At 42.6% G+C, this 24,312-nt stretch overlaps 2 protein-coding genes across 5 annotated transcripts in view; both read left to right on the top strand.

Moving 5' to 3' along the window:
- Nucleotides 1–24,312, top strand: part of LOC145850252 (tripartite motif-containing protein 16-like) — a 698,685-nt gene that overhangs the window by 94,700 nt on the left and 579,673 nt on the right. The window contains exon 9 of one of the 4 annotated variants that reach the window (XM_082971216.1): nt 1–1,705. This exon is cut by the window's left edge and continues 754 nt beyond it. The exons of the other annotated variants lie outside the window; for them this stretch is intronic. The gene's annotated coding sequence lies outside the window, so the exon portion shown is untranslated. Of the gene's footprint in view, nt 1,706–24,312 lie in introns of those variants that run through there. 4 annotated transcript variants of the gene reach the window in all.
- The window catches only part of LOC123735050 (cell adhesion molecule CEACAM6), a 94,475-nt gene that overhangs the window by 20,830 nt on the left and 49,333 nt on the right, over nt 1–24,312 (top strand). The gene's annotated exons all lie outside the window — the stretch shown is intronic.

The raw sequence follows: 24,312 nt of genomic DNA, 5'->3' as shown, positions 1-24,312 counted from the left end.
CTGTAGTAGGGTCCACATAGATACTAGTCATGCTGGTGTAGTCTATAGCTGAGCTGGTTAAACTGTAGTAGGGTCCACATAGATACTAGTCATGCTGGTGTAGTCTATAGCTGAGCTGGTTAAACTGTAGTAGGGTCCACATAGATACTAGTCATGCTGGTGTAGTCTATAGCTGAGCTGGTTAAACTGTAGTAGGGTCCACATAGATACTAGTCATGCTGGTGTAGTCTATAGCTGAGCTGGTTAAACTGTAGTAGGGTCCACATAGATACTAGTCATGCTGGTGTAGTCTATAGCTGAGCTGGTTAAACTGTAGTAGGGTCCACATAGATGCTAGTCATGCTGGTGTAGTCTATAGCTGAGCTGGTTAAACTGTAGTAGGGTCCACATAGATACTAGTCATGCTGGTGTAGTCTATAGCTGAGCTGGTTAAACTGTAGTAGGGTCCACATAGATACTAGTCATGCTGGTGTAGTCTATAGCTGAGCTGGTTAAACTGTAGTAGGGTCCACATAGATACTAGTCATGCTGGTGTAGTCTATAGCTGAGCTGGTTAAACTGTAGTAGGGTCCACATAGATACTAGTCATGCTGGTGTAGTCTATAGCTGAGCTGGTTAAACTGTAGTAGGGTCCACATAGATACTAGTCATGCTGGTGTAGTCTATAGCTGAGCTGGTTAAACTGTAGTAGGGTCCACATAGATACTAGTCATGCTGGTGTAGTCTATAGCTGAGCTGGTTAAACTGTAGTAGGGTTCACATAGATACTAGTCATGCTGGTGTAGTCTATAGCTGAGCTGGTTAAACTGTAGTAGGGTCCACATAGATACTAGTCATGCTGGTGTAGTCTATAGCTGAGCTGGTTAAACTGTAGTAGGGTCCACATAGATACTAGTCATGCTGGTGTAGTCTATAGCTGAGCTGGTTAAACTGTAGTAGGGTCCACATAGATACTAGTCATGCTGGTGTAGTCTATAGCTGAGCTGGTTAAACTGTAGTAGGGTCCACATAGATACTAGTCATGCTGGTGTAGTCTATAGCTGAGCTGGTTAAACTGTAGTAGGGTTCACATAGATACTAGTCATGCTGGTGTAGTCTATAGCTGAGCTGGTTAAACTGTAGTAGGGTCCACATAGATACTAGTCATGCTGGTGTAGTCTATAGCTGAGCTGGTTAAACTGTAGTAGGGTCCACATAGATACTAGTCATGCTGGTGTAGTCTATAGCTGAGCTGGTTAAACTGTAGTAGGGTCCACATAGATACTAGTCATGCTGGTGTAGTCTATAGCTGAGCTGGTTAAACTGTAGTAGGGTCCACATAGATACTAGTCATGCTGGTGTAGTCTATAGCTGAGCTGGTTAAACTGTAGTAGGGTCCACATAGATACTAGTCATGCTGGTGGTGATGGTCCCCAGATGTGATGATTTATTCTGCTCTGTTTTATGTACAATCCTTATTTTCTGACTGATTTGAATTTGAAGAGATTTAAGGTTTTCATATTTGATAAAATACAATGTCCATTTCCATGAATCATGATGTCTGGTGTTGATGTAACAACAGGTGGTCTTTTTAATCCACTATCCAGAGTCAGGAACAGATGAAGTAAGTTCTGCTACTGTTCAGTGATTAAATATATATACTTCTGTGAATATATGAACCATTTCCTTCAAAAAATAAACTGCTCACATTCTGGAGATAAACTTTGTAAGGACTGTGTGTGTTTTTGTGTAAATAGTTTCTGAAAAAAGTGTCCAGCTCAAACGCTGATTGTTGTTGTAAATGAGCGTTCTAAATGAGGGTTCTAAAAGAGCGTTCTAAATGAGGGTTCTAAACGAGGGTTCTAAATGAGGGTTCTAAATGAGGGTTCTAAAAGAGCGTTCTAAACGAGGGTTCTAAAAGAGCGTTCTAAATGAGTGTTCTAAACGAGGGTTCTAAATGAGCGTTCTAAACGAGGGTTCTAAATGAGCGTTTAAATGAGCGTTCTAAACGAGGGTTCTAAATGTGTGTTCTAAATTGAGAGGTAGCCTGACTGCCATTAGGTACCGAGATGAGATCCTCAGACCCCTTGTGAGACCATATGCTGGTGCAGTTGGCCCTGGGTTCCTCCTAATGCAAGACAATGCTAGACCTCATGTGGCTGGAGTGTGTCAGCAGTTCCTGCAAGAGGAAGGCATTGATGCTATGGACTGGCCCGCCCGTTCCCCAGACCTGAATCCAATTGAGCACATCTGGGACATCATGTCTCGCTCCATCCACCAACGCCACGTTGCACCACAGACTGTCCAGGAGTTGGCGGATGCTTTAGTCCAGGTCTGGGAGGAGATCCCTCAGGAGACCATCCGCCACCTCATCAGGAGCATGCCCAGGCGTTGTAGGGAGGTCATACAGGCACGTGGAGGCCACACACACTACTGAGCCTCATTTTGACTTGTTTTAAGGACATTACATCAAAGTTGGATCAGCCTGTAGTGTGGTTTTCCACTTTAATTTTGAGTGTGACTCCAAATCCAGACCTCCATGGGTTGATAAATTGGATTTCCATTGATTATTTTTGTGTGATTTTGTTATCAGCACATTCAACTATGTAAAGAAAAAAGTATTTAATAAGATTATTTATTTCATTCAGATCTAGGATGTGTTGTTTAAGTGTTCCCTTTATTTTTTTGAGCAGTATATATGAATTACCTACCTATAATTGTAATGTGATGAAATACTCCACCTATCCTGTGTTTATCAGATCAATGCAGATGAAGGGCATTAGATGTTGAGATGAACCAGTGTTAGAGTATTTACATGATGCATAGGAAGTGGTGTTCTGTTTTTTAACATTATATTTCTGTATATATGAATTAACTAGTTAAATCCTGTTTCTAGTCTATTAGTTACAATGTGTAACCATTGATGTCCCAGGACCAAGATTGGTAAACACTGTTGAAGTGTATAATTGTAATACATACATGCAGACACAGCGTCATTCAAAGACTGGAATTTGATACTCCTGGTATTGGATATGACTGAAAAATAATCTCAAAGACATTCATACCTAAACTGCACCTTTATTTGCCAAGGTAGAGTACATGATCAGTGAATATATTAAATGTACAGGCTACAATGTGGGGATCTCATGCATGGTAATAACTACATGTATATACAACTTGCATCCTTGGCACAAAGTTATATTATATTCTACTCAATCCATAGGCTTCATTAATGTCATTCAGGCTGTTTTGAAGTTGATACAACTGGCTATGATAGCTGAGGTTCATAGGTTCTGAACTAATATGTATACCAAACGTTTGGGTCCATACACAGATCGGCTAGATAGCTAGCTACACATCCATAGGCATACAGGTATTTTAATCATCCACTGCACAATAAGCAAGAACATAGCTAGCTACGTTATTTCATCTATCTGCATGGCAAATATCAGCAAGGCAAGCTTACACAATTGTACATTCAATTTACAGTAAATTCTTCAGCTAACTAGATTCTATACATTCACTGTTTCACAGAACGACAGCCTGGTTTGCTGGTTGTTTCAGGAGTCCCTAAAACAACCAGAATGACAATTTCATACTCATGTCACAACACACAGAAATATATATATAGCACAATACAATCATCCTAACCGGAAAAATGTAGGCTACATTTGTCGTAGCGCTAACTGAAGAAAGATTGACCCAACACAAGCAGTCATATTTTCTAACTCTCGGCTGGCGTGAACTACAATATGAATTAGCTAATAGCAATTACTATGTATAATTAATCACATCACGGGGTGAGCTCACCATTGATCGAAATAATTAGGTAAAACACTTTCTAGAAATCGACAGTAATCCGACGATTAGTTTCAGCGTGCAGCCATGCATTTTTTTCCTCCTAACTCTAACCTGTCTCTCTGTCTGTCTCTCTGTCTGTCTGTCTGTCTTTTCAGTAACACCTCCTAACCCTAACCTGTCTGTCTGTCTCTCTGTCTGTCTGTCTGTCTAGTAACACCTCCTAACCTGTCTGTCTGTCTGTCTGTTCAGTAACACCTCCTAACTCTAACCTGTCTGTCTGTCTGTATAGTAACACCTCCTAACCCTAACCTGTCTGTCTGTCTCTCTGTATAGTAACACCTCATAACCCTAACCTGTCTGTCTGTCTGTCTGTCCAGTAACACCTCCTAACCCTAACCTGTCTGTCTGTCTGTCTGTCTAGTAACACCTCCTAACCCTAACCTGTCTGTCTGTCTGTATAGTAACACCTCCTAACCCTAACCTGTCTGTCTGTCTCTGTCTGTCTGTCTGTATAGTAACACCTCCTAACCCTAACCTGTCTGTCTGTCTGTCTAGTAACACCTCCTAACCCTAACCTGTCTGTCTGTCTCTGTCTGTCTGTCTGTACAGTAACACCTCCTAACTCTAACCTGTATGTCTGCCTGTCTGTCTGTCTGTATAGTAACACCTCCTAACCTGTCTGTCTGTCTGTTCAGTAACACCTCCTAACCCTAACCTGTCTGTCTGTCTGTCTGTCTGTACAGTAACACCTCCTAACCCTAACCTGTCTGTCTGTACAGTAACACCTAACCCTAACCTGTCTGTCTGTCTGTCTGTCTGTCTGTCTGTACAGTAACACCTCCTAACCCTAACCTGTCTGTCTGTCTGTCTGTCTGTCTGTCTGTCTGTACAGTAACACCTCCTAACTCTAACCTGTCTGTCTGTCTGTCTGTCTGTCTGTCTGTCTGTCTGTCTGTCTGTCTGTCTAGTGACACCTCCTAACCTGACTGTCTGTCTGTCTAGTAACACCTCCTAACCCTAACCTGTCTGTCTGTACAGTAACACCTCCTAACCCTAACCTGTCTGTCTGTCTGTCTGTACAGTAACACCTCCTAACCCTAACCTGTCTGTCTGTCTGTCTGTCTAGTAACACCTCCTAACCCTAACCTGTCTGTCTGTCTGTCTGTCTGTCTAGTGACACCTCCTAACCTGACTGTCTGTCTGTCTAGTAACACCTCCTAACCCTAACCTGTCTGTCTGTACAGTAACACCTCCTAACCCTAACCTGTCTGTCTGTCTGTCTATCTGTCTGTCTGTCTGTCTAGTGACACCTCCTAACCTGACAGGTCTGTCTGTCTGTCTAGTAACACCTCCTAACCCTAACCTGTCTGCCTGTCACACGGGGTGTGATCGTTCTACAGTGGTTCCTGAAGCGCTGTGTGATTAGAACACTAAATTGTGCACTACAATTAACTGTGGACCTTGGTCAAACACAGTGCACTATATAGCCTAACACTCATTTAGAGCGCTCATTTAGAACCCTCATTTAGAACGCACAGTTAGATCCCTCATTACGAACACTAATTTAGAACGCTCTTTTAGAACACTCTTTTAGAACGCTCTTTTAGAACCCTCTTTTAGAACGCTTCTTTTAGAACCCTCTTTTAGAACCCTCTTTTAGAACACTCTTTTAGAACGCTCTTTAGAACACTCATTTAGAACCCTCATTTAGAACCCTCATTTAGAACGCTATTTTAAAACCCTCATTTAGAACGTTCATTTAGAACCCTCATTTAGAACACTCATTAGAACCCTCATTTAGAACACACATTTAGAACCCTCATTACAAACACTAATTTAGAACACTCGTTTAGAACGCTCGTTTAGAACGCTCTTTTAGAACCCTCATTTAGAACGCTATTTTAAAACCCTCATTTAGAACCCTCATTTAGAACCCTCGTTTAGAATGCTCATTAGAACACTCATTTAGAACACACATTTAGAACCCTCATACGAACCCTCGTTTAGAACGCTCATTTAGAACGCTCTTTTAGAACCCTCTTTTAGAACACTCATTTAGAACACTCATTTACAACGCTCATTTAGAATGCTCTTTAGAACCCTCATTTAGAACACTCATTTAGAACGCTCATTTAGAACGCTCTTTGAGAACACTCATTTCGAACGCTCTTTAGAACCCTCATTTAGAACCCTCATTTAGAACCCTCGTTTAGAACACTCTTTAGAACACTCATTTAGAACACTCGTTTACAACGGACAGTTTCCAATGACGCAACAATCAGCGTTTGAGCTGGACACACTTTTTTCAGAAACTATTTACACAAAACACACACACAGTCCTTACAAAGTTTATCTCCAGAATGTGAGCAGTTTATTTTTGGATGCAAATGGTTCAGATATTCACAGAAGTATATATATATATATATATCACAACACAATCATCCTAACCGGAAAAAATGTAGGCTACATTTGTCGTAGCGCTAACTGAAGAAAGATTGACCCAACACAAGCAGTCATATTTTCTAACTCTCGGCTGACGTAAACTACAATATGAATTAGCTAATTGCAATTACTATGTATAATTAATCACATCACGGGGTGAGCTCACCATTGATCGAAATAATTAGGTAAAACACTTTCTAGAAATCGACAGTAATCCGACGATTAGTTTCAGCGAGCAGCCATGCATTTTTCCCCTCACAGAAACCGAAGATAATAAAAGACAAGATGAGTTCGGTCTGTTTATAGTGTTGAAGGGGTGTGTCATCTACCGTCGTTCACATCCCACCATTCATTTCCGGAAGTATTCAAAAAATGAGTGAACTCTTACTCACCTCATTTTGTTATAACATCTTTGGTCAAACGGATGATTACGTGAAACCCAGAATGCATTGTATGTCAACAAACATGGCTCCATACACATAGCTGGAATTAGCTTAGCTCATCATAATCAGTATAACCTTCAAATAAGTATTTTACACACATAATATGTGCCCATTACAATCTATGCAAGAATCGGAATGCATGATTTGTCACCCAGAACTGAAAACATGTGAATAAAACAGTAAATACAAATAATTACCTCACAAAACATTTTCTGATGGTGATTTATTGATACAAGTGACGCATGCCGGCAGTCAATCACGTCCCCTCTCACTCTGAGCCATTCAGTGTTGTTGTTTATGTATGTAGCTAGTGAGCTAAGCTGTAGCATTAGCAATGTCTTTCAAAAGGAGACAACTCACAAATGTGGAAATTCTGGAGATTTTTTTTACAATTCTGACAATGAGTCTGAGTCTGAAAGTCAGGAATCAGATTCTGACAGTGAGGAGCTGCCCCCCCCCCCCCCCCCCCCCCCCCCAACCTTGTAGCCATTGAGAACCCTGAATCTGAGGTTCCCTTGTCCACTGACCAAGTACCAGGTCCCTTTGAAGATGCTGGTGGTGATGGAGGGAGACCGACAGTGGATGAAGTACAGGAGTTCTGTGGTAGCTGGAAGGCCACCAGTCATTTCACCCCTCCTGGCCCTGCTGTTTGTTTTGATGAGTCCCAGTCTGGAGTCCATTTCCATCTGAGGCAGAGTGCTTCAAGTTGTTTCTGACAGAGGAGCTGGTGGGAAACATAGTACAGGAGACCAATCGCTATGCCTTGGAGCTACAGGAGAAGAGAGAGCCAGGAGTGAGGGGGAAACTCGCTAAATGGGTGACAACCACAATTAGTGAAATGTATACCTTCCTGGTGACAGTCCTCCTCATGGGGATAGTAAAGAAGAACTCCCTAAGAGAATACTGGAGCACAGATCCTATGTTTGCAACTCCCTTCTTTGCCACCCTCTTTTCCCAAGACCGCTTCCTAATTCTGCTGCGATGCCTGCATTTCGTCAACAATGCTACTGCCATCCTAAGTGACCCGTTATACAAAATAAGAATTGTTCTTATCAGCCTGACTAGGGCTGGGCGATATATCGATATAAAAAATATATCGATATATATTTTAAATGTGATATGAAATTAGACCATTTCGCATATATCGATATAGTTGAAATTTGCGCTTTGATCCTTGCTCCAAGCAAGCTGCAGACCCGGAGCTCTCTGCGCTGCTCCCCGCGCCTCCTCTTTCATGCACAGAGGGCGGAGGGGCAGGAACAGACACTTCAACAAACATGGAGGAAGCAACAGCGTCTGCGGAGCGTTTTGACGAGGAATTGGTTAGTAAAAGAAAAAGCATTGGCTCAGTCATTTGGAGATGGTTCGGATTCAAAGTATCAGATGAGCAACAAAATCACGTTATATGTAGGCAGTGCCATAAAAAAAGTTACAGCCAGGGGTGGAAGCACTACAAATCTTTTTCACCACCTAAAACAGTGGCACAAACTGCAATACGAAGAGTGTGTGAAACTGCGCGCTGCAGAAGCCCCAGCCGCAAGCCGTCGACAACCCGAAAAAGCCCCGAAACAAAGCTCACTGCAAACTTCATTTTCCCGCAGTGTGCCTAATGAAAAGAAAATTGGCAAGTGGTGTACTATAACTACAGCGGTGTCCTATCACATTGCTAAAGATATGGTCCCTGTTGCAACTGTGGAACAAGTCGGATTCAAAAAGCTACTGAAAACTATGGACCCGAGATATGAGCTTCCCAACTACTTTACACGAGAAGCACTGCCACAAATGTCCACTGAAGTCAGGCAGAGCCTTGCTGACCGGCTCGCTAACGGGACCCATTTTGGCGTTGACCAGCGATATGTGGGTCGAGCAGGACAATGTGAGCCTTTACATGAAGCGTGACATGTTCACTTCATTCAACGACTGGGGGAGATGAAAACAGCGTCGTGTCTCCAAAACAAGTTATTTCCCCCCAGGATCACACCGGTGAGCATATAGCTGAGGCCTCGCAGGACGCAAGCTGGGAAACTCCAAGAAAAGCATCCGGTTGCTATAACAACCGCCAACGGGAGCGACGTGGTCAGAGCGGTGGAGCTGAACGATGAGGATGCAGTGCTTCGGTCAGACTACACTTGGCTATTGGGGAGTGCAGTGTTTTATTAAGGACTATTCACATATTTTACTTTAAAGAAAAAAACATATTCAAATATTAGTTTTTCATTATTTTCCTTTGTGTCTGTCTGCAACTTGTTTTGTTTTATGCTGCTGTCTTGGCCAAAAATGGATTAATAAAACACAAAACATAAAGTGCTAAAAGTAAAATCACTTACAATACAGGATGGTAGATTTCAGAACCATATTTATTAGGTTATTGGATAAGAATTAGTGATGCATTGATGTGTTTACCACTTTAATGTTACAGCTGGTAAAGGTGAGGTAATTATGACTTTAAAATGCTGGTTAGCCTGTTGATATCATCAAGGTAACATATTTAGTTATTATGATAGACTATAGTTTTTTCTCTGGATTGAAGAGCCAACTGCAAAGTAACTAGAAACTAATGTTGACACGTAGGTAGGCCTAAACATTGTGGAGTTTTTAGTGGAGTAGAAATATGAAGTAGCATTAAATACTAAGCATAAATACTAAGAACAAGAACGAAACATCAGTAAATGTACATACAGTATAGTCATCATTTATAAATTATACACAAATAATAATACATAAAAATCACTTACAGGATTCAAATTCACAAAATAAATGAATATAATATTTGATATTTATGATTAGGACTGGCGTTGATTTAAAAAAAATAAACTATGAAACAAGAAAATATTAATGTAGAATATTTCTAAAGCTTGATTTTGGAAAGCACTTAGTTGTATGAGTGTGTTAAAGTGAAAACAGAGTCAAATTTTCTCGCATAAGCACATTTGTTTAATAGTTTTTTTTATGTTTCTGACAGGACATGGCATGAATGACAAGCGCGTCACCCGGGCCATTTCTCTGTGCAAGAGAATTGTAAGCTGTTTTTGGTAGAGCTGGAAGAAAAGGAGACATCTTGCTGAAGTCCAGATTCAGCTGGGTCTGCCAAGTCACCAACTCATAACCGAGTCTGCCACACGCTGGGGATCAAGGCAGCAGATGATAGAGAGAGTCCTGGAGCAGGAAGGAGCACTGGCCAAAGTCCTGTCTAATGACAAAAAGACCAGGCACCTTGTCCCTACCTGGCAGGACTTAGAGGTCCTAGAAGCAGTCCAAAAGGTCCTGAAACCTCTCCAGGACTTTACCGATGCTTTGTCAGGTGAGGAGTACGTCACTCTATCATATGTAAAACCTGTGCTGCACCTTTTTAACGAAAGTCTCCTGGCATGTGAAGAGGGTGATAGCGAGCTTTGCAAATCGATCAAGACCGGCATTGTTGAGTACCTCAACCGCAAGTATTCTGACCCAGCCACTACTGACCTATTGGAGATGGCTTCATTTGTGGATCCACGCTTCAGGGCCACCTATATCCCAAGTGAAAAAGTTGATGCATTGAAGCACAGAGCTGTCTTGGAGGTGGAGACGCTACTGGCTGATCAGAGCAGCTGTCAACCGCCTTACCTACGTGTGCCAACTGTGCCTGAGCCTGCAGATGGAGAAGCAGCAGTGGCACCAAAAGCTAAGACACTGGCAAGCTTCTTCAAGCAGCGCACAGCCACCACCACTGCGCCACCAACCAAGAGGGAGGCTATTGAAAATGAACTGTCAAGTTACTTGCAGTCAGCAAGTCTGGAGAGTGACACTGATCCCCTCAAGTGGTGGAAGGATCATGAAGTTGTCTTTCCAGCTCTGAGCCACCTGGCAAAAAAGTATCTCTTGGTACCAGCTACCAGTTCACCCTCCGAAAGGGTTTTCAGCTGCAGTGGCAATATCGTGACCTGCCACAGAGCATCTCTGAAGCCGGATGCCGTTGACAGGCTGGTGTTTCTCGCACAAAATCTTTAAACGAAGGAGGACACGCTTGTCTTCTAATGTCTACCTCAAGACAGCATTACTGTTTATCAAAGTAAAAAAAGAGGGGGAAAATGTTTATTGAGTTGATAGTCTGTTTCTTGTGCAACTGGTTGAAGCTGTTCAGATAAGAAATTGAGTTAACAAAAAGCAAATGGTAATCTCAGGCTGATGTTTAAAAAACATTTTCTCAAACTGAGCACTTTATTTTGTTCTTTATTTATATATAATTGCTGCCCTTACTAGGGTTTGTCATAGTTTATTATTTTGTAATGTTCGTTATTTGCATCTGTGGATTTGTTAGAAAGGAGAAGAAATCTGTAATTTGATTTTAATAAGCCATTTAAAGTTGTCAAACTAAAAAAAAAGTTGACTTTTCTCATAAATATATATAATATTTATTTCAGAAAAAGACAGGCCTATTTTATTTTATAGGCTATTTTTGTTTAAGATATTTGTATTTATTTAAATGTGCACCTTATGGAGCTTTGATTCCAAAAAGGTCGTCCTGTTGTTCTACAGTGTTTATGTTTACATGTTGTTGTTATTTGAACAGCTGAGCATTTAATCTGAACCAGGTGAAGAGCCCTGTTTATTATTTATTCATTTGATTTTTCAACTGTTCACTGAAATAGCCGCTTTCAATAAAACTACTTGAGACATGTCATATCTGGCTTTGACTTTGACTGAACATTTGCTCTCACTTTGCAGAAAAAAATATCAGGATATATATCTTATATCGATATTCAGCCTAAATATATCGGAATATGACTTTTGGTCCATATCGCCCAGCCCTGCCTACCAGACATCTTCTATAGAGAAGATAAGGTCAGGGACTCCTGACTTACTCTCTGTCATGTTGAAATAGGTTCTCCTGTCTTACTCTCCGTCATGTTGAGATGGGTTAGTTCTTCTTGAGAGAACTAACCCAAAATTAGTCCAACTAACCCAAAATTAGTCGAAAGGCTAAGGGATTCTCTTCCTGAGAAGAAGCTGACAGCCTTCAAACAGAGCAAAAAAAGTGGTCCCAAACAATATGTCAAAATGAATAAAATAATTATACCTTAAGTTGCAACTTATTCTGTTTAGGTTTAACCTCTATGGGCTAGGTGGGACGCTTGCACCTACTAAAGTGTTTTTAAATAGGCATCCTATCATTTGAAAATTAGTCGAAAGGCTAAGTGATTCTCCTCCTGAGAAGAAGCTGACAGCCTTCAAACAGAGCAAAAAAAGTGGTCCCAAACAATATGTCAAAATGAATAAAAAAATGATACAGCTGTCTTTAATAAGATCAAACTGAACTAACTGCTATCTTGAAATGTTGAAAAAGTGTTTTTAAATAGCTCAGTCTTATCACTCAATGTGAGTCAAAATCTGTCACTTCCAGGAGTGCTCATTATGTCAAAAATGAAAAAACAGGTAGAACTGGGATAGAAGCTGTTCTAGAACCTGTGGTCCAGAAACTGATTTAACAGGCAGATAGAACTGGGATAGAAGCTGTTCTAGAACCTGTGGTCCAGAAACTGATTTAACAGGCAGATAGAACTGGGATAGAAGCTGTTCTAGAACCTGTGGTCCAGAAACTGATTTAACAGGCAGATAGAACTGGGATAGAAGCTGTTCTAGAACCTGTGGTCCAGAAAGTGATTTAACCCTTCACGCGTGAGTTCCAAATATCTCTATCGGTCGCCCCAGCGTGAGTTCCTAATATCTCTATCGGTCGCCCCAGCGTGAGTTCCTAATATCTCTATCGGTCGCCCCAGCGTGAGTTCCTAATATCTCTATCGGTCGCCCCAGCGTGAGTTCCTAATATCTCTATCGGTCGCCCCAGCGTGAGTTCCTAATATCTCTATCGGTCGCCCCAGCGTGAGTTCCTAATATCTCTATCGGTCGCCCCAGCGTGAGTTCCTAATATCTCTATCGGTCGCCCCAGCGTGAGTTCCTAATATCTCTATCGGTCGCCCCAGCGTGAGTTCCTAATATCTCTATCGGTCGCCCCAGCGTGAGTTCCTAATATCTCTATCGGTCGCCCCAGCGTGAGTTCCTATTATCTCTATCGGTCGCCCCAGCATGAGTTCCTAATATCTCTATCGGTCGCCCCAGCGTGAGTTCCTAATATCTCTATCGGTCGCCCCAGCGTGAGTTCCTAATATCTCTATCGGTCGCCCCAGCGTGAGTTCCTAATATCTCTATCGGTCGCCCCAGCGTGAGTTCCTAATATCTCTATCGGTCGCCCCAGCGTGAGATCCTAATATCTCTATCGGTCGCCCCAGCGTGAGTTCCTAATATCTCTATCGGTCGCCCCAGCGTGAGTTCCTAATATCTCTATCGGTCGCCCCAGCGTGAGTTCCTAATATCTCTATCGGTCGCCCCAGCGTGAGTTCCTAATATCTCTATCGGTCGCCCCAGCGTGAGTTCCTAATATCTCTATCGGTCGCCCCAGCGTGAGTTCCTAATATCTCTATCGGTCGCCCCAGCGTGAGTTCCTAATATCTCTATCGGTCGCCCCAGCGTGAGTTCCTAATATCTCTATCGGTCGCCCCAGCGTGAGTTCCTATTACCTCTATCGGTCGCCCCAGCGTGAGTTCCTAATATCTCTATCGGTCGCCCCAGCGTGAGTTCCTAATATCTCTATCGGTCGCCCCACAGCGTGAGTTCCTAATATCTCTATCGGTCGCCCCAGCGTGAGTTCCTAATATCTCTATCGGTCGCCCCAGCGTGAGTTCCTAATATCTCTATCGGTCGCCCCAGCGTGAGTTCCTAATATCTCTATCGGTCGCCCCAGCGTGAGATCCTAATATCTCTATCGGTCGCCCCAGCGTGAGTTCCTAATATCTCTATCGGTCGCCCCAGCGTGAGTTCCTATTATCTCTATCGGTCGCCCCAGCGTGAGTTCCTAATATCTCTATCGGTCGCCCCAGCGTGAGTTCCTAATATCTCTATCGGTCGCCCCAGCGTGAGTTCCTAATATCTCTATCGGTCGCCCCAGCGTGAGATCCTAATATCTCTATCGGTCGCCCCAGCGTGAGTTCCTAATATCTCTATCGGTCGCCCCAGCGTGAGTTCCTAATATCTCTATCGGTCGCCCCAGCGTGAGTTCCTAATATCTCTATCGGTCGCCCCAGCGTGAGTTCCTAATATTTCTATCGGTCGCCCCAGCGTGAGTTTTTTATACTCATGATGTTAGAATGTTCTCTCCATTCCAGAATGTGATTGTTACGTCACAGTGCATTTAATCCGCGCTGCCCTCAAACCAAAGCACGCAGACTGTTTTTATTTATAGGCTGTTTTCAAACTTCAATTTCAAATGTTTTTCTTAACAAGTTTTTATTTTCTAAGAACAGTTTGAATTGAGGTGTGTTCCGGCTCCTCATTCATTCACATAAAAATAGTCTCTTTTTTTTTTACTTTTGCGGACAATTACATTTTTGGGACATTTCTGACCGGGACAAAATTCCCCAAGCACTTTCCAATTGTTTGTGCAGTTCAAGTCTGCAGACATTTGCTCATCTCCCGTCAGAACAGGATCTGCACACGTGTTGACATTTTCCATCAGTTGTTTTCCTCATTGTTTTCCTTACTAATAATAACTTTGGAAATGTGTGCGTTTCTATCAAAGTAAGTGCATTATTACGTATGTCGTTTCTATTGTAGCATAATAGATTTGTGTATATTCTTTATAACCGCGGACACGTGAGGTAACGTTACTCATTTTATAACCTTTATGGTGTTATATTCAATCGTGCTTAGGTAGCTAGCTACATTTTTCTATCAGCTCTGTAAAACAATGCTAGTTGCGTCAGAGAAGTATTATCTTGTGTTGTATTTTGAAGCTACATGGCCTTATGACTCCCTAGTGGCGCAGCGGTCAAAGGCACTGCACATCAGTGCTAGAGACGTCACTACAGACTCACTGGTTCAAATCCAGGCTGTATCACAACTGGCTGTGATTGGGAGTCCCATAGGGCAGCGCACAATTGGCCCAGCGTTGTCCGAGTTTGGCCGGTGTAGGCCATCATAGGTAAATAATAATTAGTTGTTAAATGACTTGCCTAGTTAAATAAAATAAAACATATGACCATGGTTTGTTTATGTGGTCTATTCAGCATGGCTCTGTTCTGCCCTGCCTTGCCCCCTTGTGGAGCTCAAAAGTTACTTTCTTACTGTTAGAACTCAAATCTGAGATTTTGTCAATGCAATAAACTATTTTTATGTTATTTGTAATATTGTTTTATTGCTATATCCTTATATTGTATTCTAATGAATAATTCCTCTTTATTCTGTACTTTCAGAAACCACAAACAGTATTTGCCAATATCATAACTGGAACTGGACATCTTTCCAGCTGAAGATTGAGGACAGCTTTTGTATGCCAACGTTCTCTCCTTAACAGTTTTACTGGATGGAAACACAGCAAGAAAACACATAGGCCAATATGTAATAGTCGTCTATTTTATTGAAGTATTGGTAGTTGGTTCAACAACAACTTGTTTTACTAGAGGACAAAAAAAATGGATTATGCATAACCCATATTTAATATTCATGCAGTGACTGAACAACAACTGCATTTCCACCCCCACCTCTAAAGGCATAGTATCATGGCAGGTCACCTGTCAAGTCACCTGTCAGGTCAGTCAGTCACTTATTGCTGCAGATGTGCTCAATAATGCTTGAGCATGTGATACTCCTCAAAGCATGGTGAAATACATAGAGGTGTATCACAAGCTAAACACGTGTATTTTGTCATCTTCCTCTGCTTACTTCTCCTGGCGCCAGACAGGCAGACTTTGCAGTGCCTCCGTGTGCGACTACCTTGAGCAGCAGTTTGAGGGACTTTGCAGGGAAAATGCCGTGCAGTGAGGCGTAGGGGATTGTCTACAGCAGGGCGACCCCCCCCCCCCCCCCCCAGTGGAGGGGCGCCGAAGGGTGTGGTGCTCCTCCAACAGCTCTCTCATGAGGTTCTCTCTGTATTTTTGGTAGGTAATTACTTTACCTATGAGGGAGTGGGGAGGATGAGGAAAGTTAGAGGATGATGAGGCAGTGGGTAGGTTGGTGAGATATTGTCACTGTAATTGCATAATGGATTTGTATGTGAACTGTACATCCAATTACAAAGGGTGTGGTGCTCCTCTCTGTATTGAGCTAGGGCTGGGCGATATGGACCAGAAGTCATTTCCCGATATATTTAGTCTGAATATCGATATAAGATATATATCCTGATATTTCTTCCGCAAAGTGAGAGCAAATGTTCAGTCAAAGTCAAAGCCAGATATGACATGTCTCAAGTAGTTTTATTGAAAGCGGCTATTTCAGTGAACAGTTGAAAAATCAAATGAATAAATAATAAACAGGGCTCTTCACCTGGTTCAGATTAAATGCTCAGCTGTTCAAATAACAATAACATGTAAACATAAACACTGTAGAACAACAGGACGACCTTTTTGGAAATCAAAGCTCCATAAGGTGCACATTTAAATAAATACAAATATCTTAAACAAAAATAGCCTATAAAATAAAATAGGCCTATCTTTTTCTGAAATAAATATTATATATATTTATGAGAAAAGTCAACTTTTTTTTTAGTTTGACAACTTTAAATGGCTTATTAAAATCAAATTACAGATTTCTTCTCCTTTCTAACAAATCCACAGATGCAAATAACGAACATTACAAAATAATAAACTATGACAAACCCTAGTAAGGGCAGCAATTATATATAAATAAAGAACAAAATAAAGTGCTCAGTTTGAGAAAATGTTTTTTAAACATCAGCCTGAGATTACCATTTGCTTTTTGTTAACTCAATTTCTTATCTGAACAGCCTCAACCAGTTGCACAAGAAACAGACTATCAACTCAATAAACATTTTCCCCCTCTTTTTTTACTTTGATAAACAGTAATGCTGTCTTGAGGTAGACATTAGAAGACAAGCGTGTCCTCCTTCGTTTAAAGATTTTGTGCGAGAAACACCAGCCTGTCAACGGCATCCGGCTTCAGAGATGCTCTGTGGCAGGTCACGATATTGCCACTGCAGCTGAAAACCCTTTCGGAGGGTGAACTGGTAGCTGGTACCAAGAGATACTTTTTTTTGCCAGGTGGCTCAGAGCTGGAAAGACAACTTCATGATCCTTCCACCACTTGAGGGGATCAGTGTCACTCTCCACACTTGCTGACTGCAAGTAACTTGACAGTTCATTTTCAATAGCCTCCCTCTTGGTTGGTGGCGCAGTGGTGGTGGCTGTGCGCTGCTTGAAGAAGCTTGCCACTGTCTTAGCTTTTGGTGCCACTGCTGCTTCTCCATCTGCAGGCTCAGGCACAGTTGGCACACGTAGGTAAGGCGGTTGACAGCTGCTCTGATCAGCCAGTAGCGTCTCCACCTCCAAGACAGCTCTGTGCTTCAATGCATCAACTTTTTCACTTGGGATATAGGTGGCCCTGAAGCGTGGATCCACAAATGAAGCCATCTCCAATAGGTCAGTAGTGGCTGGGTCAGAATACTTGCGGTTGAGGTACTCAACAATGCTGGTCTTGATCGATTTGCAAAGCTCGCTATCACCCTCTTCACATGCCAGGAGACTTTCGTTAAAAAGATGCAGCACAGGTTTTACATATGATAGAGTGACGTACTCCTCACCTGACAAAGCATCGGTAAAGTCCTGGAGAGGTTTCAGGACCTTTTGGACTGCTTCTAGGACCTCTAAGTCCTGCCAGGTAGGGACAAGGTGCCTGGTCTTTTTGTCATTAGACAGGACTTTGGCCAGTGCTCCTTCCTGCTCCAGGACTCTCTCTATCATCTGCTGCCTTGATCCCCAGCGGGTGGCAGACTCGGTTATGAGTTGGTGACTTGGCAGACCCAGCTGAATCTGGACTTCAGCAAGATGTCTCCTTTTCTTCCAGCTGTACCAAAAACAGCTTACAATTCTCTTGCACAGAGAAATGGCCCGGGTGACGCGCTTGTCATTCATGCCATGTCCTGTCAGAATCATAAAAAAACGATTAAACAAATGTGCTTATGCGAGGAAATTTGACTCTGTTTTCACTTTAACACACTCACACAACTAAGTGCTTTCCAAAATCAAGCTTTAGAAATATTCTACATTAATATTTTCTTGTTTCATAGTTTATTTTTTTTTAATCAACGCCAGTCCTAATCATAAATATCAAATATTATATTCATTTATTTTCTGAATTTTAATCCTGTGATTTTGATGTATTATTATTTGTGTATAATTTATAAATGATGACTATACTGTATGTACATTTACTGATGTTTCGTTCTTGTTGTTGTTCTTAGTATTTATGCTTAGTATTTAATGCTACTTCATATTTCTACTCCACTAAAAACTCCACAATGTTTAGGCCTACCTACGTGTCAACATTAGTTTCTAGTTACTTTGCAGTTGGCTCTTCAATCCAGAGAAAAAACTATAGTCTATCATAATAACTAAATATGTTACCTTGATGATATCAACAGGCTAACCAGCAATTTAAAGTCATAATTACCTCACCTTTACCAGCTGTAACATTAAAGTGGTAAACACATCAATGCATCACTAATTCTTATCCAATAACCTAATAAATATGGTTCTGAAATCTACCATCCTGTATTGTAAGGGATTTTACTTTTAGCACTTTATGTTTTGTGTTTTATTAATCAAATTTTTGGCCAAGACAGCAGCATAAAACAAAACAAGTTGCAGACAGACACAAAGGAAAATAATAAAAAACTAATATTTTAATATGTTTTTTTCTTTAAAGTAAAATATGTGAATAGTCCTTAATAAAACACTGCACTCCCCAATAGCCAAGTGTAGTCTGACCGAAGCACTGCATCCTCATCGTTCAGCTCCACCGCTCTGACCACGTCGCTCCCGTTGGCGGTTGTTATAGCAACCGGATGCTTTTCTTGGAGTTTCCCAGCTTGCGTCCTGCGAGGCCTCAGCTATATGCTCACCGGTGTGATCCTGGGGGGAAATAACTTGTTTTGGAGACACGACGCTGTTTTCATCTCCCCCAGTCGTTGAATGAAGTGAACATGTCACGCTTCATGTAAAGGCTCACATTGTCCTGCTCGACCACATATCGCTGGTCAACGCCAAAATGGGTCCCGTTAGCGAGCCGGTCAGCAAGGCTCTGCCTGACTTCAGTGGACATTTGTGGCAGTGCTTCTCGTGTAAAGTAGTTGGGAAGCTCATATCTCGGGTCCATAGTTTTCAGTAGCTTTTTTGAATCCGACTTGTTCCACAGTTGCAACAGGGACCATATCTTTAGCAATGTGATAGGACACCGCTTTAGTTATAGTACACCACTTGCCAATTTTCTTTTCATAAAGGCTCACTGCGGGAAAATGAAGTTTGCAGTGAGCTTTGTTTCGGGGCTTTTTCGGGTTGTCGACGGCTTGCGGCTGGGGCTTCTGCAGCGCGCAGTTTCACACACTCTTCGTATTGCAGTTTGTGCCACTGTTTTAGGTGGTGAAAAAGATTTGTAGTGCTTCCACCCCCTGGCTGTAACTTTTTTATGGCACTGCCTACATATAACGTGATTTTGTTGCTCATCTGATACTTTGAATCCGAACCATCTCCAAATTACTGAGCCAATGCTTTTTCTTTTACTAACCAATTCCTCGTCAAAACGCTCCGCAGACGCTGTTGCTTCCTCCATGTTTGTTGAAGTGTCTGTTCCTGCCCCTCCGCCCTCTGTGCATGAAAGAGGAGGCGCGGGGAGCAGCGCAGAGAGCTCCGGGTCTGCAGCTTGCTTGGAGCAAGGATCAAAGCGCAAATTTGAACTATATCGATATATGCGAAATGGTCTAATTTCATATCACATTTAAAATATATCGATATATTTTTTATATCGATATATCGCCCAGCCCTAGTCAGGCTGATAAGAACAATTCTTATTTTGTATAACGTGTCACTTACGCTTCGAACACACCGACTGCGTCATTGCATCACTGCTACGTAACATTTTGCGTAGCTAGGCAACTATACTGACGCTTCGAACACACCGACTGCGTCATTGCATCACTGCTACGTAACATTTTGCGCAGCTAGGCAACTATACTGATGCAGGTACCTTTTGCAGATGGTCGCATGCGGTTGTACACATGGAGGAGAGAATCATTTTCGCAGTATCCTCAAAACCGTGTCTTTTTGACACAACTGCTGACAGCTACAGGGACATAAACACAAAAAATGCTGCTTGGAGACAAGTGTCCACAATAGTAGGATTGCCAGGTCAGTTTAGTAGTGAGCACGTGCTAGATGTGGCTAGTTAGCTAGCTAGCTAACCTAGCTTGCTAACCTAGCCAATGAGGTGTGTGTGTGAAATAAATAGTCAAATAAATTATGCTAGTTACTACCCCTGATAACTTTACCAAATAATCATGTTTGAAAGAGTGAGTGTGTATGTCATAAATAGTCCTAGAAATGGTAGATACTACTGTACCCCTGATAATTTGGTCAGATAACCGTGTGTGTGTCTATGTGTACAGTAGGTGACATATCCATGATAACTATCTAATAACTATAGGTATGCTAGGTAATGGTTTGGCTTATCATGTCTATGTAGAAGAAGACTGGAGGAGGAAGTGGAGAGGACTCAGGGACAGGTATCAGAGAGAGAGAAGGACAGAGAAAGAGAAGAAGAGGTCTGGGTCAGCAGCTTCAGGCCAGCAGCCTTGGTGCTTCTGCCACATTCTTTCTTTTCTGGATCCATTTATTGTGCCTTGGGCAACGAGTGGCAATTTTACAGCCAGACCCTCTACTACATCATCCACAAGTGTTGTCCCCACCGGTGCATCAAGACCCTCAATGTCACCTACAACTGCGACCATCGCCTCCACCGCTGCAGCGAGATCCTCTACAATGTCTACATCATCCACAAGTATGACCACCATCGGTGCAGCGAGATCCTCTACAATGTCTACATCATCCACAAGTATCACCACCATCGGTGCTGCGAGATCCTCTACAATGTCTACATCATCCACAAGTATGACCACCATCGGTGCTGCGAGATCCTCTACAATGTCTACATCATCCACAAGTATCACCACCATCGGTGCTGCGAGATCCTCTACAATGTCTACATCATCCACAAGTATGACCACCATCGGTGCTGCGAGATCCTCTACAATGTCTACATCATCCACGAGTATGACCACCATCGGTGCAGCGAGACCCCTCTACAATGTCTACATCATCCACAAGTATGACCACCATCGGTGCTGCGAGATCCTCTACAATGTCTACATCATCCACAAGTATCACCACCATCGGTGCAGCCATGGAAGACGATGAAATGGAGGAAGCACCTCTGGATCTAGGACCACCTGAGATTATTATGAACCCCACGGAAGTGACCACTGAGGACCTCGTTGAACAGGATGTGGCCGTGGAGACAAACAGAGAGAGAAACGAAGAGGAACAACGTCACACCAGGCGTCATCAAAGGTTCCAGATCCACTCAACTCATTTCAGCAGAGGCTCCTCCAAGCCGTCGAGAGGGATGCAGCCCAACCTGATGCTCACAGGAAGGAGGATGAAGAGATCCTCTTTGCCATGAGCCTGGTGCCACAACCCTGAAGAGGCTGCCTCAGCAAAGAAAAGCAGCAGTCAAAGTTAAAATGGATCAGCTGCTTTTCCAAGCCGAGTTCAATGGTACGTTTTTTTTCTTCTCCACATCACAGGTAGTGTCATAAGTGTTGCCACAGTGAAGTAGGTCATTCTTTACAGTATACTCATGTAGGCTAATTGGTATTTCAGATCAAAGTATTAATATGAGGCAAATGTACAGCTGTTGTTTCTAGGTTAGAAAATATCCCTAAACAACAGTTTACTGTCTAAATATTTTCCTGTCATATTCATCTTTATCTCTGAAATACAAATTCCATGAGTAAACAGCAAGTATTACCAACTTTACTGCACTGTTCCAATATTTATGCCTCTAACTACACTATACAAGCAGTATTTAATTAACATAAATCTCACCTTTTATGGTTTTCTATTATGTTAAGCTTGTATGTGTTGTTTTTCTCTTCCCTTCCAGAGATGGAGTCCATTTAGCCGAGCAGCTCACAGGAAGGACAGGAAGAGGAGAGGAGTTGTCTGGTTGTTGTTCTCTTCCAGAGATGGAGTCCATTTAGCCGAGCAGCTCACAGGAAGGACAGGAAGAGGAGAGGAGTTGTCTGGTTGTTGTTCCCTTCCAGAGATGGAGTCCATTTAGCCGAGCAGCTCACAGGAAGGACAGGAAGAGGAGAGGAGTTGTCTGGTTGTTGTTCCCTTCCAGAGATGGAGTCCATTTAGCCGAGCAGCTCACAGGAAGGACAGGAAGAGGAGAGGAGTTGTCTGGTTGTTGTTCCCTTCCAGAGATGGAGTCCATTTAGCCGAGCAGCTCACAGGAAGGACAGGAAGAGGAGAGGAGTTGTCTGGTTGTTGTTCTCTTCCAGAGATGGAGTCCATTTAGCCGAGCAGCTCACAGGAAGAGGAGAGGAGTTGTCTGGTTGTTGTTCTTCACCTCCCTCATTGTACCTTTCTTTTCACACACGTCTGTTCCGTTTAAATTCAGTCAATTCATAGTCATTAGTTTATAAAGTCTCGGGATAGCATTCATTATTAGTGTTACATAGATTTCTGAATTGACAGAATTGAAACTCAAACACTGAAGAATTCACAGATGCTCTTTTTAAAATGTTTACACGCACACACACCTCTTTCAATAGTTGTATTTTTTTTAAAACATTTTTTACACTTACCGGTCATGTCCTTTCCTGTACTTGAATACTTATTAAATTATGTTTTCATAGTCAGTTGTTTATTAATATCTCATTTAGACTTAATCTGCTCATTTCTTCCCTACACCTTTGCAGATCTAAGACAAGATGAAAGTAAAAACACATTCTCTTCCTAATTCATTCTTTTCCCACCTGTATTTTGTCAGGCCAGTGAACATGGTGTTAAACTGTACTATTTGTATGGACCCTAGGTTACCCTTTCCCTTAGTTATCATACTAACTGTATGTCCTATAACCTTAATTAGTGCTCCTGCTCACCTGATGTACCATGCCAGGTGTGTATAATACTGACGTTAATGAGAGAGGGAAGGGGTTAAGGTGTGGTCCTGCTCACCTGATGTACCATGCCAGGTGTGTATAATACTGACGTTAATGAGAGAGGGAAGGGGTTAAGGTGTGGTCCTGCTCACCTGATGTACCATGCCAGGTGTGTATAATACTGACGTTAATGAGAGAGGGAAGGGGTTAAGGTGTGGTCCTGCTCACCTGATGTACCATGCCAGGTGTGTATAATACTGACGTTAATGAGAGAGGGAAGGGGTTAAGGTGTGGTCCTGCTCACCTGATGTACCATGCCAGGTGTGTATAATACTGACGTTAATGAGAGAGGGAAGGGGTTAAGGTGTGGTCCTGCTCACCTGATGTACCATGCCAGGTGTGTATAATACTGACGTTAATGAGAGAGGGAAGGGGTTTTAAGGTGTGGTCCTGCTCACCTGATGTACCATGCCAGGTGTGTATAATACTGACGTTAATGAGAGAGGGAAGGGGTTTTAAGGTGTGGTCCTGCTCACCTGATGTACCATGCCAGGTGTGTATAATACTGACGTTAATGAGAGAGGGAAGGGGTTAAGGTGTGGTCCTGCTCACCTGATGTACCATGCCAGGTGTGTATAATACTGACGTTAATGAGAGAGGGAAGGGGTTTTAAGGTGTGGTCCTGCTCACCTGATGTACCATGCCAGGTGTGTATAATACTGACGTTAATGAGAGAGGGAAGGGGTTAAGGTGTGGTCCTGCTCACCTGATGTACCATGCCAGGTGTGTATAATACTGACGTTAATGAGAGAGGGAAGGGGTTAAGGTGTGGTCCTGCTCACCTGATGTACCATGCCAGGTGTGTATAATACTGACGTTAATGAGAGAGGGAAGGGGTTAAGGTGTGGTCCTGCTCACCTGATGTACCATGCCAGGTGTGTATAATACTGATGTTAATGAGAGAGGGAAGGGGTTAAGGTGTGGTCCTGCTCACCTGATGTACCATGCCAGGTGTGTATAATACTGACGTTAATGAGAGAGGGAAGGGGTTAAGGTGTGGTCCTGCTCACCTGATGTACCATGCCAGGTGTGTATAATACTGACGTTAATGAGAGAGGGAAGGGGTTAAGGGGTGGTCCTGCTCACCTGATGTACCATGCCAGGTGTGTATAATACTGACGTTAATGAGAGAGGGAAGGGGTTAAGGTGTGGTCCTGCTCACCTGATGTACCATGCCAGGTGTGTATAATACTGACGTTAATGAGAGAGGGAAGGGGTTAAGGTGTGGTCCTGCTCACCTGATGTACCATGCCAGGTGTGTATAATACTGACGTTAATGAGAGAGGGAAGGGGTTAAGGTGTGGTCCTGCTCACCTGATGTACCATGCCAGGTGTGTATAATACTGACGTTAATGAGAGAGGGAAGGGGTTTTAAGGTGTGGTCCTGCTCACCTGATGTACCATGCCAGGTGTGTATAATACTGACGTTAATGAGAGAGGGAAGGGGTTAAGGTGTGGTCCTGCTCACCTGATGTACCATGCCAGGTGTGTATAATACTGATGTTAATGAGAGAGGGAAGGGGTTAAGGTGTGGTCCTGCTC

This window comes from Salmo salar, unplaced genomic scaffold (assembly GCF_965601325.2).
Source record: "Salmo salar unplaced genomic scaffold, fSalSal1 ptg000221l, whole genome shotgun sequence".
In the NCBI taxonomy this organism is placed as follows: Eukaryota; Metazoa; Chordata; class Actinopteri; order Salmoniformes; family Salmonidae; genus Salmo; species Salmo salar.
This window is presented reverse-complemented; position numbering and strand designations above follow the sequence as displayed.